Raw genomic sequence first — 17,893 nt, 5'->3', positions numbered from 1 at the left:
ATCTACTGGCTTAGTTTAAGTGGAAAATCAGTAGCATATCACATTGTAAAAACCACAGTGAGGCGCCAAAATAGGTTTCATGTGAGAAATGTTGGAGGCAGATAAATTTGGTTAATATGTACTCTATAAAATTAGGTACATTAATAAATGAAATGCACAAGAATTCTATAAAGAATATTAAAGAATCAATAAAGTATGACAATATTTATGATGAAACCTTTTTAGTACAATTAATATACACTAATTTGAAAAAGAAAAATTAATTTTTTAAAGATCATTACATGTGGAGTAATGATTCAGAGGGTCTTTCTTTAGAGCTCAGAAATATCAAGCCTGGAAGCTATACAATAGGCTCATAAGGAAACATACACGTATGCTTTTTCTTTTCATCTAGTTCACTGTTCTCAGTCCTCATCAGCCTGGATTGATAATTTTGTATGCCCTTTAAATGATGCTATAAATATCTAAGTGGCCTACAAAGGAAAAATATTCCCTACCTACTGGCCAAATTACAAGAACAAATTTTCTCCAATGGCATTTTTTTATTCAGAGACTCACTATGTTGATCAGAGTGGCCTGGAACTCACAATGTAGCCCAGACTGGTTCTCCTGCCTCAACATTCTGAGTTCTGGGATTACAAGACATTGTGCCACCATACTCATAGTTTCAGATGGCATCTCCTTATCTACTAAATAATAAAATCACAACTTTTGTGAATAATTGAAATGATTGCAAATCTGTACATTTAGCATTGATATTTTTATTCCAAAATTATTTTCTCTATTCTTTGAAACGGGGGTACTTAAACTGATAGCACTCCATTTGAATTTTTTCATCATGTTTTAGTGTACAACTTTGAATGGAGCTATGAATAAGCTGCAAAATTCCTAAAAGCAACTTGTTATTTTAAATAAGTCTTATCTTGGGTTCATTTCTCCTAACATCAACTTATCTGACCGTTTCTGCTTGTCTTAGACATATACTAGTAATTGCAAATAAGGAAAAAGATGAGACCTATATTTCTTTGGGCCTGGCTTACTTCACTTAATATAATTTTTTCCAAGTCTTTCCATTTCCTAACAAATGGGGCAATGACATTCTTTCTGATGGAGGCATAGAATTCCATTGTGTGTGTGTGTGTGTGTGTGTGTGTGTGTGTGTGTGTGTGTGTGTGTGTGTGTGTGTGTATGAGATTTTCTTGATCCATTCATCTACTGAGGGGCATCTGGGTTGGTTCCATATCTTAGCTATGGTCAAACATATTTATAAGATGATTTCTTTGTTGTTTTGTATGTGCCTCCCCCAGGTTATAACCACTGTTTTCACTGTATTTGATGTTGGTATAATTAGGGGAGGGGAAGGGGAAAAAACAACTTGTTTAAAAAGGGATACAGGTGGACCCATTGCAACAATATGTACAAGACGTTATGTCAAAAAATGAATTTTACAACTTTGGTGGGGGGGGGAGTGGAGAAGGGATGGGAAAGGGAAACAAAGGAGGAGGCAACAATGCTTGGTAAGAAATGTACTCATTACCTTGTCCATGTAATTGTAACCCCTCTATACTGTATTTTCACAATAAAAATATCTAATAAATAAATAAATAAATCTTGTATTGTCAGCTGGACTAGAAACATTTCAAGAGGAGGGACTCTGCTCATCTCTCATATTACCTTAATTTCAAGTATACAGTTCATACTTATAGGATGTTAATTTTTCATCAGGAGATCATCTCTTAAATTTCCATTTTGACCCTTATGGGTCTTTCTTTGAAATGTCTCTGTCATTTCTATTTATTTCTGATCTTTACGCCCTGATCTAGACCCGAGTCACCTAGAAGATAGATTACAGTTATAGCTATCTAACCAGTTTATTTTACTTCAAATTAATGACTTGAAAATTGTGCTTTAAGTTATTCATTCAAGAAGTAATTACTGATTTGGGCATTTTGCAACCAGGACTTTCTAGATGTCAGATAGCACACAAAATAGACAAACAACCTCTGCCCTCTTGGGGCTGAATTTGCAATAACAAAATAATTGGTACATTTGACAGTAAATGCTATGAAGAATAATAAAACAGCAACAGGGGTATTAGTAAATCTTAAGAGAATCACAATTTCCCGTAGGGAACATGTATTTAAAGATGCTCAAGTAAAGCAGTAAGTCATACAAAGTTCAGAGGCCACAATAGTATAAGGTCTATTATGTGAACATAAGCTTTACTTGTTTGAAAAATGGAAAACAAGATGGCATAATTGAAAAATGAATTAGTGGCAGGAGATGAGGTCAAAAAGACAGTAAACTCATTAATTAGGGACTTAGGAGCATGGTAAGAAACTTCCATTTTTCAGTTTATGAGAAAAGAAAACATTTGACCATCTGGAGCTGGACATGTACTGACTTTTAGTTGCAGAAGTCACCTAACTGCGTGTAGAGTTTGAATGAAAGAGAATTAAGGCCCCTTGCCCTGGGGATATGGGTGGTTTTCAACCAAATCGAAGTTTTCTGCCTATTATGAAAGGTCTTTATTATCACTCTATCCTATTTGCAAGTATCCCTCAACACATACCCTTTATATGTCAAGCTGGTTTCATCATGGGCATACTAACTTCATACATATTTTATGCTTCTCTATCACTACCTCTCTATTAAGACTCTGGCTTCCTTTCTTAACCAACAGTCAGATTTCAATTACAATAGAATGCGTTCCCAACTTTTCTATCTTACAGATATCCCCAGTCATAAATCAATGCAGTTCATTGCTGTAATTCTTGACTAAGCATATGATCATGTACATTGTTTTATTTTAGTGTTTACTGGCTACTAATTTTATCGTCTAAATGATGCTGTAAGTTTTACAGTAGAGGAGAACCAATAAATTTTATATCTCTCATAACATCCATCATATTTGGGGAGCATATCAATTGAATGTGACTGATGTAACATGCAGTTTGAGATGTTTTCCTGTAATAGTAATCAAGTAATTTCTGACAGTACAGAGCTTGAGGTAAGGTGAAGAGAGCTTATAATTTCTTCCCTCATTCACCATGAACAACCACTTACATATGACTACCATATGACTACTAATTGAAACTTTCAAAGGCTCCATGAAGGCATCATCTTTTAACAAAACTCTGTGTGTGTGTGCGTGCGCGCGTGTGTGTGTGTTTGTGTGAACTGAACACTAACTGTTCAATCATTTGGTCTGGGCAGTGTGAGACAGTTTCACTGAAAGAGAATCTCAAGTTTGGTGACCTGGCAGCACCTCTCAAATGTCTGTCATGAAACTACTATAATCACAAGGATGCTGAATGTTTACAACTATCCAGATGGAGAATAGTAGAGGCCTGGTCATAGATATAACTGATATGTCCGGGGGTGGGTAGGGGGACAGAGGCAGCCCTACTGCAGGCAGCCATCTCTCCTTCCCCCTCCCCACTCTTGGGTTCTGGGCTGAGGCCAGGGACTGTCCGGAGCTGATCTCGGGCTCTCATTGGCCGCTGTCTTTCGTGACGTCACGATCATGATGAGAATTGATGATCGGACACGCTGATTTCATTGTCTGAGGCGGCAGTGGAGACCCCGGAAAATTCTCACGGAATCCTCCTGCCCCAGCACTGACCTGATCTGGGATCCTTTGATCCCTTTCGTGACCACATCACACACGAGGTAAGCGCCCAAGCTGGGTGGGTGTGAAGGGGGAAGGAGGGTGTGAAAGGCATTGGGATAAAGCTGTGCCCAATGGGGGGGGGGGGGGTGGGGGGGAGGCTGTAGGTTCTTTGGCCTAAAGAGGCAGCCAACAGATTTGTGTAGCTTCTAGGGAGCTAACTGTCTCTACCCTTCTAGCAAACGTTGGCAGCAGCATGAGGTTACAAACAGCTGAGAATAGAGAAACAGTGGGTATTGCCAGACAGCGCAGGACCTTGCTCTGACACAGGGCTATGTTTGGGTCGCACTTTGGGCCAGTGGTTATAGGCAGTGGTGCTTCTGCTTCTGAAGAAAGGAGAGGGTTGAATTCTACGAACACTTCTAGATTTCACTGGACAGTAGATTTCTCACAGCCCTACTCAAACGCACCCAGTGCGATGCGTCTGCGCATTAGCAACTTGGGGAGGAGGGGGCGGTGTCACGTAGAGAAAAGGCTTGGAGTTTGCGCAGGCGCTCTTTACCTTTATCTGGAGGGGGGTGGGGCTGAGCACTGTCTGGGCTGAATTGGCCTTAGGATATTAGAAATGCTTGGCTGAGGATCTGCCATTTATTTTGAATATGGCAATATAAGCAACCCAGAATGAGCCTGACAAAGTTGAGAAGGCAAATTCTAAATTTACAGACATTTTGATTACAAATTATGGAAAGAATTTGTGGGATAGAAAGTTTTCAGATGAGAAACCAGGTGGAAAGAAAAAAGAACATTAATTATTAAAATAAATCAAACTTTCAGCCTTTTAGGAGGAGCTCTGATTTGAGGTGACTTTCAGTAATTGCGAACATAAAACGCTTTAGAAATACTCAGAATGAGATCCACTGTAGGGAATCAGTGAAAGCAGATTTCCTTTCTTCTCTCCCCTAATCCACACTGGCCCTATCTCATAAATCTTTAGTCTCTGCTTAAGGTTTGGTGCTGTTCTTTTTCTTCTGTGTTTAAACTAGAACCACTTAAGTTAAATTCTATTTTAGGGGACTTGAACACCTGCTTCACGTTGGGAGAGGACTTGTTACTCAGTGCTTATGAGGAACACTCTTGCCGTCTCTTCTTGAGGAATTGTGCAGTTAGTGTTATTAGTTCCCTTCATAATCTGTTCGTTGAGTCCTATTTAATGGAAGAATCTAAATTTTTCCCTGTTTCTTATAGCCAAGAGATTTTGGCAAATTTTATTTTGAAATTCCGTTCACATTATTCGCCATTTAGAATCTGAACTTTCATTATTTCCCCACCAGTCACTAAAAGACTATCCTAGCCAGTGCTCACTTATGCCCTCAATTCTTAACGTATCCCTTCACCACCACCCCCCCCAAATACTGGTCTGTGAACCAAAATGTTCTTGGCTCCTTATTTTGTAATTTCAACCCAAATTCCAACAGAATTTAAAATATTTCAGAATACCATGTATTTTTATTGAACTGTAAAAGTCTTATTTTACTGATCTTCAGAGTACAACTCTCTTTAAGGTTGTCTGAACCATCTACCCCCATAACTTTGCTTATCATCCTATGATATCCCAGCATATATTCACTTCTATATAATTATAAAAGTTACATTTCTACGTAAGTGCCTTTAGAATCCATTCAGCTGTCATGTACATTACCTCTCCTATAATTCTTATACCAGTTCTTATGTGTATCTCTTCTTATAGCCACCTATCTGTGGCCTTATTTGCTCTGTGGTGTGTGTGGACTGGCCTGCTTAGACTTAGCTAGTCTCCTGGGATAGGATAAGACAATACTATACACTTTTCCATCTTGTCTACAACACCCAGGTCAATAATCAAAATAGGTATTTAAGCTTTTTTTCTTGATAGTAATTCCTTGGAAAAGGAATAACATTGTTAGAAAGAGAACTACATCCATACGACAACAGGCAAGGGATCCCCCAATGTGTGGATAAACCTGAATAACAGGGAAAAAGCATTATGAGCATAAATATCTAGGGAATGGCTTCCTGATAGATCATGTCTTCTCAAAATCAAGGGACTATTACCTTTATTTGTAATTTTCTCAATGGAAGATACTGTTTGGAAATAGTTTCTCATTCTACACTTCCCTTTGATGACATTGCATCATATATCTTCTCTCTAAGTGTACTAAGTACTCACTTTTTATTTCATGATACCTGTAATTGTCTTATTTGACTATCCATAATAGTTTACATTTGTACATCTCTTGAATTGCAGTTCATTATCCAAATGGTTGCCATAATTACTATTATATTTGTTGCTACTTTTCTATTTATTTGATTTCAAACTGCACTGTTCAATGTAGCTCAAATTTTACTAGAGTGATAGAGTGATTATGATTTAGAGACATTGTACAGATTTCTCATTGACATCTGATTACTTTGAGGTACCACCTGAATATCATGTCAAGTTTGGGAATATGGAGTAAAAGTAGTTCAAAAATTACTTTAACCTGTAAATTTGAAAATAAATTACATAGATTATTATGGAGGTAAGCTGGAAGAAACTTTTCAATGATTACACAGACTCCTCATTTCACATATGAGAAATCTGAAGCTCAGAGAAGTATCTTGCCAGCATTAATATTAGGCATTACTCTCACAAATAAATATAATATATAAAAGATATACTATATGCTATATAATATATTCTATAACATATGATGTGTATTGTGACATAGACAATGTATTATATATAGTATAGCATGTATATGGTATATTATATTATGTATATGTTATATAATTTGTCATGTGACACATATATTGTAAATCACATAAATCATTTATGATATATGATATATAAAATATATTATACTATTTAAATCCCAGCACATTTAGACCCTCACCACATGCCTATGAGGTAATTTATGATATTATTTCCCATTTTACACCCGAGAAGCCAGATGCATGAAATAGTTGACTTTTCCAGGACTATACAGGTATCAAATTCAAGTTAGGAAACAATTATGAGTCTGTCTGAATCATTGCCAAATTGCTTAGGTCCCATGGTTTCCCTTATTTGCAATAACTAGTATATGTCTGGGACAAGCAGAAAAGCTAAGATAAGATGATGTTTTGCAAAATGAACCCCAAGATAGGGACACAGGTGGTTTTTGTTTTCCTTGCTATTGTTTCTAACGTATTTATAAGGCACCATGTGATTTTTTGTTGCTTTGTATGTCCCTCCCCCATGGTATAACCCCTGTATTTGATGTTGGTATAATTTGGAGGGGGTGGGGGAGGGAAAAAACAAAATGTTTAAATAAGGATACAGATTGATCCATTCCAACAATGAGATATACAAGACTCTCTATTGAAAAATGAACTTTACAATTTAGGCGGGGGTTGAGGGGGTGAGGGGTGGGGGTGTAGTTGAGGAGGTGGGAGGGATGGGATGGTATGGGAAAAACGAAGGAGGAGGAAACAATGCTGGAAAGAAATGTACTCATTACCTTGCTCATGTAACTGTAACCCCTCTGTACAGTATTTTCACAATAAAAATTATTTTAAAAAAGAATGGTATTGTAATGCATTTTTTGCAGAAATTTCTGGATTACCAGTTCATTGTGAGTTATAGGTTTGTGTATACTTGTATACTAATATTTATCAGGAATCGTATTATTTCTAGAAAACTACTGGTACTTGTATTTATTTTAAATACTTTATTAAAATATACTCAAAGTACATTAATTAAAATACATTCAATTGTAACAATAATACACTGTCTTAATCTAATAGAGTTTTAGGTATAATATGTATCTTTGGATTTTCATTTATTTATTTTATCTATTTTTAATATGTATTTTTATAGTTTTAATTCTATCTGATTACAATTGCATTATATGGAAGGTATTTTAATACATTGTAATCCTCAATAGGATAAAAAATTGAATTGTTGGGGCTGGGAAGGTGGCTCAGTGGTAGAGCGCTTGCCTTGCATGCATGAGGCCCTGGGTTCGATTCCTCAGCACCACATAAGCAAAAAGACAAAAGCCGGAAGTGGTGCTGTGGCTCAAGTGGTAGAGCACTAGCCTTGAGCTGAAGAGCTGAGAGACAGCGCCCAAGCCCAGAGTTCAGGCTCCATGACTGGACCCAAAAAAAAAAAAAATTGAATTGTTGGTATCGATTTTAAGGGAAGTCACTTAAAACTGAAGTGTTTGGTGTCATGTACTAACATTGAGTATACTATATTTATGTATGCAATGTGAAAGTAAAAACTGATAATTTTAGGAAGGTAAATAAAGAAACAAAGGTCTAGACCTGGGCATACAACTCAGAAGTAGAACACTTGCCTAGTATTGTGAGATCTTGGGTTTGATCCCTACACAACACATACACATACCACACATACCCCCCTACACAGAGAGCTGGAGAGTTAGCTTACTTACTCTTAGTTTCTAGTCTTCAAATTCTTCATTACAATAATTTCAAATCTGCCTGTGATTTTTTATTTTTTAATATTTTTATTATAAAGATACTGTACAGAGGGGTTACAGTACATAAGTAAGGTAATGAGTATATTTCCTATCGAGGATCATTACCCCTTCCTTTGATTTTCCCCTACTATCCCTTCCCTCCTCACCTTCCCAACTACTCCCTCCCCACCCTCCCCCCAAGTTGTAAAGTTTATTTTCACATAGTGTCTTGCACATCTCATTGCTACAGTGGGTCAACCTGTATCCTTGTTTCAGCATTTTGTCATTTCCCTTCCTTCCCCAAACTAGAAAATGTATATACAAGATGCAGGACACCAGAATCAAATACAGTGACAACAGGGGTTATACCATGAGGGAAGAACACACAAAAGAAACAAAAAAATCACATAGCACATTAAAAACAACAGCAACAAAGAAAAAAACTTTGTATCTATATCTTGGGGTTCATTTTGCTTAGCATCATCTTATATGGTCATATGTACATAGTTTTTTTTATCTTTTCTGCTTATCTGGTAAGATTATCCTAGATGTATACTAGGTATTGCAAATAAAGGAAACCATGGGACCTTTATTTCTTTGGGTCTGGCCTACTTCACTTAATATAATTTTTTCCAAGTCTTTCCATTTCCTAACAAATGGGGAGGTGCATTCTTTCTTATGGAAGCACAGAATTCCATTGTACATATGCACCATATTTTCTTGATCCCTTCCCCAAGCAGCAAATCCTCAAAGAAACAACTACCCCATTAATAAGTGGGCTAAAGACTTAAAGAGCGACTTCTCTGAAGAAGAAATAAGAATGGCCAATAACACATGAAGAAATGCTCAAATTCTCTAGCCATAAAAGAAATGCTCAACTTCTCTAGCCATAAAAAAAATGCAAATTGAAACAACATTGAGATTCCACCTCACCCCAGTTAGAATGACTATAATCAAGAAATCTAATAAAAACAGATGCTGGAGGGGATGTGGCCAAAAGGGAACTCTACTGCATTGTTGGTGGGAGTGTAAACTTATTCAACCTCTTTGGAAAGCAGTATGGAGACTCCTCAAAAGAATCCACACAGAGCTCCTTTATGACCCAGCAATCCCACTTTTGGGCATTTAACCTAATGATCACAAACAAGGCCGTACTAAAGCTACCAGCACAACTATGCTTATTGCAGCATTATTCACCATAGTCAAGATATGGAACCAACCCAGATTCCTGTGATTTTTTTTTGTGCCAGCTAGTAGAAAAATTACCTGGAAAGAGACACAGATGTAGGTACACTGAAGCTGGATACTTCAGGTTGCACCATGACAGTTAAGTTGAATTTATATATGCTATCCATGAAGACAGTACTGTCTTACCTATTGGTCTCCCATTACGTTATAACGAAAATTTTAAGTCCAATTAAGCTAATCCTTAGCATATTTAAACCTATTATTTGCCAAAAAGTCTAAAGGTGAGGGAAATATCTCCTCAATCAATCTTCTCTTGGAAATGGAGACAATTTCTCTTATGGTTCTTAAAATAGCCATGTAAACAGATAGCATACATGCCTTCAGCAGGCATTTTTTTTTGGGGGGGTCCGGTCGTGGGGCCTGAACTCTGGGTCTGGGCGCTGTCCCTCAGCTCTTCAGCTCAAGGCTAGTGCTCTACCACTTGAGCCACAGCGCCACTTCCGGCTTTTTCTTTTTGCTTATGTGGTGCTGAAGAATCGAACCCAGGGCCTCATGCATGCTCTACCACTGAGCCACCTTCCCAGCCCTTCAGCAGGCATTTTTGCCATGTAGGCAATCCTTTGAACGTGGTATTTGTGCAAGGTCAAACACTTAGTATGACTGAAGATTTATAGGCTGATGCCATTCTATGTTCTGTATATTTGATGAGTGGTAGGTTCTATGTCAGTGAACTCAAGTAGGCATGATCTCATATTTTTTAGTAAAATCTTTGTGTGTTTGCATATTTGACACCTGACTACTCTCTTTCTGAGCCTATACTATGTACGACATTTTTATACATATAAAGAATGATGTTTAGTTGGAAAAGGACTGTTGTATCAACCCTCTATATCTTCCATGGCACAAGGCACATAGACCTTTATTCTTTCCTAGCATCAAGCCAACCAACTCTTCATTGAGTTTTATGAAATAATAAATTAAAAAAATTATATGCTTGGTACTACAATTTATTGCTTTAATACATTCTTATTTTGTTAGCTTGATCTACCTGTTGTGTGTTTTATGGATAGAATAGATGTTCTATTAAAGAAAGTAATTACCTGAGACCCATTTTCCAAATAGCTTTACCCTTTTATGGACCAACAATTTTTTGTATGTTGAAATCTTCTCAACAGATCTACAATTGGAAGACACCTAGGGCACTGTCAAATGTGGGAGAAATACTATACTCTCCTTTAGTGGGAAATGTTACATTAGATATTAGTATTCTCAACCGTGACTCAACTTCATCATTCTAAGACAACAGTGTAACCACTACAAGTTATTTGTGAATATATAAATTAGTGACTAATGTAGTAACTAAGGAATTCCATTAAGAATCTCTAGCCTTCCTTTCAGTAGTGGTAAATGGTAAAATGATGCTGAAGGCAAGTTTGAAGTATTTTTCTAAACTAGAAATGATAAAGAGAAAAACATTTTTTTTCAATTCTTTATTTTTATATAGAGCCAATTTACTTTCCTGGCTGGGTTTGCTGTATTGGTATATGTTAAGTTCCTGATATTTAAAGTATATTCTATGGAATTCCAACATAAGCATCATCTGAAAAATGTTCAGAAATGGCAAAGTTCCTGACACAATTCCAGAGAAATGAATCAAAAACTGCATTTTTGCCTGTTCTGGAGCTTGAACTCAGGGCCTGGGTGCTGTCCCTGACCTCTCTGTGCTTAAGGCTACCACTTGAGCCACAGAGTCACTTCTGGCATTTTCTGAGTAGTTTATTGGAGGTAAGCCTCATGGACTATCCTGCTTGGGCCATGATCTTCAGATCTCAGCCTAATGAGTAGCCAGGATTACAGGCATGATCCACTAATGCCTGGCCCAAATCGGCATTTTAATGAAATCCCTGGATGGTTTATATGCACATTAAAATCTGAGAGGTACTGATACAAAGTGAAATATGCCTTTCTGTACAATCTAGATTTTAAAATTCCAGTGGTCATGCAAGAGTGACTTTCCTTTCTCTCAAGTCTAATATTGGGGATTCAATATTCTGCTTATTACCAGAATTGAAACCTATAGGCTGATAAAGAAAGTCAACACTTAATCTTGTTAACTTGTTACTGAGGTGATTAATTAGTGTCATGGGTTAAATTGCACTTTCCATTCAGATGTTAGAATCTTAACCCATAAGCATCTCAGAATGTAATCTTATTTCTAAATAAAGTCATGCAGATGTGATTAGTTAAATTAAGATTAGGTCATACTGAACCCAAGGGGACTCCTAATCCAATATAACTGATGTTCTTATAAAAGGGGAATATTTGGGTAAAAGCACAAATATTGAAAGAATTCCATGATAGTATGTAGATCATCTACAAACCAAAAACAGATGCCTAGAACAAATTCTTCCCACACAGTCCTCAAAATGTAACAACCCAGGGACCTAGGGATTCAGTCATAGACACTTATCCAGCATAGTCAAGGCCCAGGGTTCTATTCTCAGGATAAAAACAGAACCAACCCTACTAATAAGCAATTAAGACTCCAGCCTTCAGAAGTGGTGGAAAAGTTTTTATTAGTCACTCATTTAGTATTTTATGACAGCAGTGCTAGCAAACTAACAGTTCGATAATCATTTACATCCTCCTCAAAAGCACTTATTTAGTTTGTTTTCTATAATATTCTAGACATTGTAAAAAGTGATTTAAATATTAAATAACTTAGGATACTGTAATATGAATTTGAGTTAAAACCTCTGGTCTTAGTTTATTGAACTGTGGAATGACCTTCCCTTTATTATATTTAAAGGTATTTCTAGCTTTAAATTTCTATGATTCTATCACTTTCTTGAGTTAAATTAAATCTCAAATACAAGTGAATTCCTTAGAATTGTTAAGCCTTTCTTCATTACGCTTTTACTAGAGTCATCCTAATTGTTCATTAGCCACTTTCTAACCTTGCAGTGGCACTTTAAATGAGTCATAAACATTGAGAAACTCCCTTGTCCATTTAGATTTTTGACCTCCTTGAATTGATGTAAGACTTATGTTGAAACCATAATACATTAATGGTGCTATGTATGTGAGACATACTCAATAAATAGGTATATATATTGCCAAATGTCTGATATTATGTTATTTCCATAGTGGCAGCCTTTGGGAACGGTGCCTTGGAGAAGAAACTTCTTTTGCTATAGGCTCTATTCTAATTCTCAGCACTGTAGGATATTTTAAAGTAATGTGTTTCAGAATTCACAGGTGAAACTATAGTTTCTAAGTAGCTATTTGTTTCAAAAGTGGCTATTTGTTTATCTTAAGTAAAATATTATCTGTAAATGATTAATTTCTATACCTGATTAACAGCACAATTGCTACTCCTTTGACTCATATGCATGATAAGGATAGCCAAGAGAAATACAGTGTCAAAAACCATTAACAGTTAATGTTAATCCTATTCTTCAAATAAAGTATATTTTTTGTTTGGCAATATCATGTACTTTTGATTTTGGCTTCACATGAAGCAATAGCTCTCAAACTTAAGTCTGAAGATACCTAAGAATCCAAGGACATAATTTCAGACCATATTTCAGGATATATTTTATGAAAATTTTTCCAAAACAATTTTAAAAGCTATTTTTAAAATTAATATCTAGTTTGACATTTGATAATATATTAAGAGATGTATCCAGACATATCCAAACCTATCACCCAGAAACAACACTTTATCTGTAATATTTGGCCAATTTTCTTTTTTTCCCTCTTCATTGAAAAGGTGATGAGCATGAGGGTTACAGTTACATAAGTAAGGCATTAAGTACATTTGTTTTTAATCATTGTTACCCCATCCCTCCTTATCTCCCACTTACCCCTCCTTTTTTCCCCCTCCCTAAGTTGTAATGTTCATATCGAACATAGTGTCAAGTGACTATCAATGTTTCTGTGGTTCATCCGTTGTCCTGCTCTTTGCGTGATTCCCTTTCCCTTCCACGTATTGCATTATATAATGTACAAAATACAAGGTACAAAATACTAAGAGAAATAAAGAAAAAATAAAACAGTAGAGAAAAGAACGAACTACATACAGGGTATAATAAGAACCTCTTGTTTCAGTAAGTTAGAGTTCATGTTGATATGCTTCATTATATATATGCACTAAGCAGTTGGGTTATTGAGAATCTGTTAAGAATATCATATATAAATTCTAGTTCTAACAAAAGAGGGAATGAGACCTACTTTTCTTTGGGTCTGGATTACTTCACTCAATATATTTTTTTTCCAAGTCTTTCTATTTCCTAACAAATGGGGCAATGTCATTCTTTCTGATGGAGGCATAGAATTCCATTGTGTATATATACCACATTTTCTTGATCCACTCATCTACTGAGGGGCATATGAGTTGGTTCCATATCTTAGCTATGGTAAATAATGGTGTGATGAACATCGTCATGCTGGTGGCTTTAGTGTGGCCTCGTTTGTGGTCATGGGAAATTCGAAGAAGTGGGATTGCTGGGTCATAGGGGAACTCTATGTGTAGTCTTTTGATGATGAACCTCCACACTGCTTTCCCAAATGGTTGAACAAGTTCGCACTCCCACCAGCAGTGTAGTAGTGTTCCCCTTTGGTCACATCCCTGCATCTGTTGTTAGATTTCTTGATTATGGCTATTCTAACTTGTGTAAGGTAAAATCTCAATGCTGTTTACATTTGCATTTCTTTTATAGCCAGAGATGCTGAGCAATTCTTTATGCGTCTCTTGGCCATTTGTATTTCCTCTTCAGAGAGGTCTCTCTTTAGCCCACTTTTTTAATAAGGGTGGTTGTTTTTTAGGGGGGGGTTATTTTTGGAGAATTTAATTTCTTGAGTTGTAGGTATATTTTAGATATGAGACCTTTGTCTGTTGTATGGCTGGTTAAGATCTCCCAGGCTGTGGGGTTTTGATATATGTCCTTTGCCAAACAGAAGCTCTACAGTTTAATGCAACCCATTTGTCCAGCCTTTCTTTGATTTGTTGTTCTTATAGATTTTATTAAGAAAGTTTGACCTGTGCCAAGGAGCCCTAGAGTTTTTGCCATTCCTTCTAGTAATATTTGCAAGGTATCTGCTTTTACCTCGAGGTAAAATCCATTTGGAGTTGATTTTGGTGCAGGGTGATATATAGGGATCTAACTTTAGTTTTCTACACGTGTTTATCCAATTCTGCCAACATCATTTATTGAAGAGGCGGTCTTTCTTCCATCCTATTTTTTTGCTTCTTTGTCAAATATTAGGTGGCTGTAGATCTGTGGGCTCATTTCTGGGTCTTGGAATCTATTCCATTGGTCCTCAGGCCTGTTCTTTCAGTAACAAACTGTTTTGAGTACTATGGCTTTGTAATAGAGTTTGAGGTTCGGTATTGAAATTCCTCCAGCATTGTTTTTCTTGCTAAGGATTGTTTTTGCTATTCTGGGTCTTTTTGTTGTTGTTCGATATGAATTTTTGGATTGCTTCTTCTATTTCATTGCACAAAGAAGTTGGCTGGGTATTGCTTTGAATTTGTATATAGCCTTTGGCAGTATTGCCATTTTCATGATGTTAATCCTCTCAATCCAGGAACATGGCTTTAATTTCCTTTTTCAGATTTTTGAAATTTTCATTGTTTGGTTAAGTTGATACCTAGGTATTTTATTTTTTTGAGGACATTGCAAATGGAGTTGCTTTCCTAATTTCAGCCTCTGTCTTCTCATTGTTGGTATAGGGAAAAACTACTGATTTTTGAGGATTGATTTTATGCCCTGCCACTTTGTCACAGTTTGGATCAGGTCAAATAACTTGACAGTGGAGTCTATGGGATTCTCTAGATAGAGAATTATGTCATCTGCAAAGAGGGAGAGTTTTACTTCTTCTTTTCATATTTGGATCCCCTTTAGGTTTGCCTCTTGCCTTAGTGCTCCAGCTAGGAATTCCAATAGTATATTGAAGAGGAGTGGAGAGAGAGGACAGTCTTGTCTAGTTCCTGATTTTAGAGGAAATGACTTTATATTTTCATCATTAAGTATTACACTGGCAGTAGGCTTGTCATATACAGCCTTGATTATATTGAGGAATATTCCATGGGTTTCTAGTTTCTCCAGAGCTTTCATCATAAAAGGATGTTGGATCTTGCCAAATGCTTTTTCTTCATCTACGGCGGTAATCATGTGGTTCTTGTCCTTGCTTCTACTGATGTGTTGAATTACATTTAGTAATTGCATATATTGTGCTCGCTTCAGCAGCACATATACTAAAATTAGTAATTGCATATATTGAATCAGCTTTGCATCTCTTATGACAATTTTTTAACTTGGGTTTTTACTTTCACTAATTTTGAAAAGAGGACACTACAATACACAGTCTTTCATTCAACTATATATTAAAAAATAACCACATAGTCATCTGATGTATTATGATGTAGGTATCTAATGGAGTAAGAGTTAAATATCCTAAGGCAGAGGACCTCAGGGACTCAGAAAGATAGATTTTGTTGGTTTAAGAAAGATTTTTTTGTATTTACTGCTTTCAAAGGAAGAATAAAGGAGATATACCCATTGCAGTTGGATTTGGCTTTGTATTCTATGAACATTTTAAAGACTTAAGCATTTTATTCTATTAAAAGAGTTTGTGAGGATATACTTTTATTATTTTAATTGATAAAAACTGTGTTTATAATTATAAATGTATGATCAACATGATTTTTTAGACAAATTTGTCTATGTAGCCCAGGCTCTCCTGGAACTTGTAATACTACTTCCTCAGCCAATGAGTGCTAGGACTATTGGTTTGTACCACTAAATCTGGCCAACATGATGTCATGATACATGGCTATACATGTGATATATGTGTTAGATAGCTAAGTCAAAAATTAACATACATATAACTTTACATAGTTATCATTTTTGTGATAACACTTAAAATTTACTTTTAACAAATTTCAAGTAATCAATTTATTGTTACTTTTATGTATAGTTAGCATATGACTATACTTTACAGTAGACCTTTTGAAATTATTCCTTCTGTGTAACACTTTTGAGTTCTTTGTCCAGTGGCTACCCAATCCCAACTCTTGCTAACCACCAGTGTACACTTTGATTCTATAAGTTCAACTGGTTTAGATTCTACATTTAGCAAGACTGTGCACTATTTTTCTCCATGTCCAGCTTATTTATTTTAACATAATATCTTAAAGTTTCATTTATATTGTTGCAAATAATGAGATTTTCTTCTTTGTTGTGGAACCTGACATTGCGTATATGTATATCACATTTCTTTTATTTGTTTCATTTATCAGTAGAGCCTTAGGCTGATCCCACTATGTCTTGGCTATTGTAAATAACATGGCAATGAACACAGAAATGCAAATACCTCTTCAACCTGATGATGTCATTTCCTTTGAATATATACACCATAATACTATGACTAGATTATATGATAGTTCCATTTATAATTTTTGGGGAAAACTGCTGTTTCTATACTGATTGTAGTGATTTATACCTAAAATTTTATGAGTTCTTTTTTTGTTGAGGGGATAAATGTATGTTTTCACCATTTAGTTTATAAAATGTACCTGTTTCTTTGCATACTGTTTCTACATTATATACTTGTGTGTTTATACAGTGTTACCTACTTACCACTAGATGGTGTGCTTTGAGGTTATCTTCCTCTAACCCCTCTGGAGCATATATACTTAAACTTTTTCTTCTGGATTTTTGTAGACAGATGGATAGAAAATCAAGAGTAGGGGTTGGAAAGGTGGCTAAGTGGTAGAGCGCTTGCCTTGCATGCATGAGGCCCTGGGTTCGATTCCTTAGCACCACATAAGCAAAAAGAAAAAAGGGAGAAGTGGCACTGTGGCTCAAGTGATAGAGTGCTAGCTTTGAGCTGAAGAGCTGAAGGACAACGCCCAGGCCCAGAGTTCAGGTCCCACGGTCGGAACCCCCCCCCCAAAAAAAAGAAAGAAAATCAAGAGTAGGATGAATAAAAAACCTGATAGTCCATTATGTTACACAAAACTACTACACAAAACTGTCTACACAAAACTACTCAACTTTTTACATCTATTGTACCAATAAAACTCAGTAAACACTAAAAGGATGTCTATCTAGAGTGAATGAAGAAATAACACTATTTTTTTTAAATTTAATCACCAATGAAAATTCCTTCTGAGCAAAGAGTATGAGAAGAGATGAGATTTAATTATTTAGATGATTGGAAAAGATAAAAAGAGAACTATTAGGGACAAATTCTCATAATAGTAAAAGCTAAGGGACAGAGAAGGTTCTTTTGATATAATGAATTCATAATCACTTTTTCAAGGTTTGCCTATGATAAATTCCATACAGTTTCTCTCAATAGTAAATTACAATGCAGGCTACATATTCAAGACATTAATTTGTACTCTTAAGTAAGGTTGTGCAATGTTAGCATCAATGCCTTGGCAGCACAAAAACTTATAGACTAGTGAAAGGTCAAAGTGATTTACTTGTACAATTTGTTTAGGACTAAAAATCTAAAAGGAAACAATTTTGTTAACAAATATGTAGGAGTGAAGGTACTGTTTAGTTCATCAGGAGATGCTAAAAATCATGATCATTGTCCTATG

At 36.0% G+C, this 17,893-nt stretch overlaps 1 protein-coding gene across 1 annotated transcript in view; it reads left to right on the top strand.

The window, feature by feature from the left end:
• Positions 1 to 3,617: 3,617 nt before the first annotated feature.
• Hdx (highly divergent homeobox) overlaps positions 3,618 to 17,893 on the top strand; it is a 128,797-nt gene continuing 114,521 nt past the window's right edge. The window contains exon 1 of the mRNA XM_042668590.1: positions 3,618 to 3,672. The gene's annotated coding sequence lies outside the window, so the exon portion shown is untranslated. The remainder of the gene's footprint in view (positions 3,673 to 17,893) is intronic.

The sequence above is a fragment of the Dipodomys spectabilis genome, unplaced genomic scaffold, assembly GCF_019054845.1.
Source record: "Dipodomys spectabilis isolate Male_0828 unplaced genomic scaffold, ASM1905484v1 ptg000459l, whole genome shotgun sequence".
Taxonomy (NCBI): Eukaryota; Metazoa; Chordata; class Mammalia; order Rodentia; family Heteromyidae; genus Dipodomys; species Dipodomys spectabilis.
Note: the sequence above shows the minus strand (reverse complement) of the source record. Positions and strands in the feature narration are given on the sequence as shown.